The sequence below is a fragment of the Geospiza fortis genome, unplaced genomic scaffold, assembly GCF_000277835.1.
Source record: "Geospiza fortis unplaced genomic scaffold, GeoFor_1.0 scaffold66, whole genome shotgun sequence".
Taxonomy (NCBI): Eukaryota; Metazoa; Chordata; class Aves; order Passeriformes; family Thraupidae; genus Geospiza; species Geospiza fortis.
In genome coordinates, this window is record NW_005054312.1 from 2,268,263 (window position 1) to 2,269,768 (window position 1,506).

Here is a 1,506-nt window from a genome sequence, read left to right on the forward strand (position 1 = left end):
ACGGGGAGAACAGGTGGGCTCTGCACCATCCCAAGGCCCCCAGAGATCTCTCTGTGAGGACAAAGTCTTCTGCACCTGCCCCAGTAAAGGAGAAGGCAGGTGCTAGGAAGGGGCTAGATAATCCCGATCCTTCCTTTTTTCACTGTGAAGGAGGGATTTTGAGGCCTGGGAGTGGGAAGGGAGTTGGAAGGAGGATGGATTCCTCCCAATTTACTTTGGGCAACTCTGCCCCCCTGGCGCTGGGGGCTCTTGAGTAGAAAGCGAATTTAATCTCTTGTTTTGTTTGTTCTTTCTTCCTTTGAAAGGGGGGCCGGCAGGGTGTGCGGGGGGAGCTTGGGTTTGAGAGCAGGGAGGAGGGGGAAAGTGTCAGATCTAGAAGGGAGGAGTAAAGGGAGGACAGGGAACGGCAGCCCCGGGAAGGAGCAGTAGCAGTGGGCTGCCAGCCGGCTTGGGAGGCGCCGGGGAAGGAGGAGGTGAGGGGAGAGGCAGGGAAGGAAACCAGCGCCTGGGGGGAAGGCAAGCAGCCAGGTGAGGAGTAGCACAAGGGGTGGCAGGAGGGGTGTTATGAGGTGGGGGATAGATGGATCCTTGGGTGCCTCTGGGAGAGGTTATGAAAACTGACTTGCTGCTGGTCCCATCTGGTCCCGCAAAACTGCCATCCTAGTAGTGTGTTCACATGCAGGCTGGGGACAGGGTACCATTCCTGCAGTGAGGGGCCATGGGGGCAAGTGGGAGCAGGACGGGCGCTTCTGTGTGCCATCACCTTCTCTCTCCTTTGTTTGTGATAAAGTTGTTTCCCTGCCCCTCTGCTTCCCCTGGGTGCTGGCTGACCTCCTCGGCGTTTTCTCACCATGTCCCCCTGCCATTCCCCTCCAGCGTGGCCTGAACAGCCCTCCAACTTTGTGTGCACCTCGGCATGTGGGATGGGAGACAGGCTGGCAGCAGCATGTGGAGATCTCGCCATGTCCAGCATGGCCCGTGGCTGTGGCAGGGAGAAGGGGTGCCTGGGCCTGGTGTGCTCCATGTGCCAGCTCCCCCTTCCCTGCCATGCCTGTTCTTGGCCTGCTCTGTAGAGCACAAAAGCAGGTCAGGCCCGGGCCTGGCTTGCAGGGATCTGTGATGCCAGTGGGCACCTTCTCTGCCAGGAAAAGGGGTGCAGCTCTCCGGGGCCATGCCTGCTGCCACGGGAGCTCAGCTGTATCTCCAGTGGGCTGGCGTGGCCGTGCTCCCGCCGGCTGGCCATGCCCCAGCCCTTCTAGAGCCTGGGTATCCCTCACCGAGGGTGGATGGGGCCATCCGTCTGCAATTGCTTCAGCGGGCTGGAGCTTGCACCCGGCCCCAGGGGCCACGGGGAGGGTGGGGGGCCGTGGTATGTGTTCTCCTAGGCTCCAGCCCCCGCGGCCCCATGGGCATCTGCACATCAATGGGCTCCAGCGGGGTGTGTGCAGGGGGAGCAGAGCCTAATCCGGCCCATTCAGCCCGACGGCAGCTTTTGTTGTCCAGATG

At 61.2% G+C, this 1,506-nt stretch overlaps 1 protein-coding gene across 1 annotated transcript in view; it reads left to right on the top strand.

Moving 5' to 3' along the window:
- The first annotated feature begins 412 nt into the window (after positions 1-412).
- Positions 413-1,506, top strand: part of LARGE2 (LARGE xylosyl- and glucuronyltransferase 2) — an 8,705-nt gene continuing 7,611 nt past the window's right edge. The window contains 1 exon segment of the mRNA XM_005419428.3: positions 413-473. The gene's annotated coding sequence lies outside the window, so the exon portion shown is untranslated.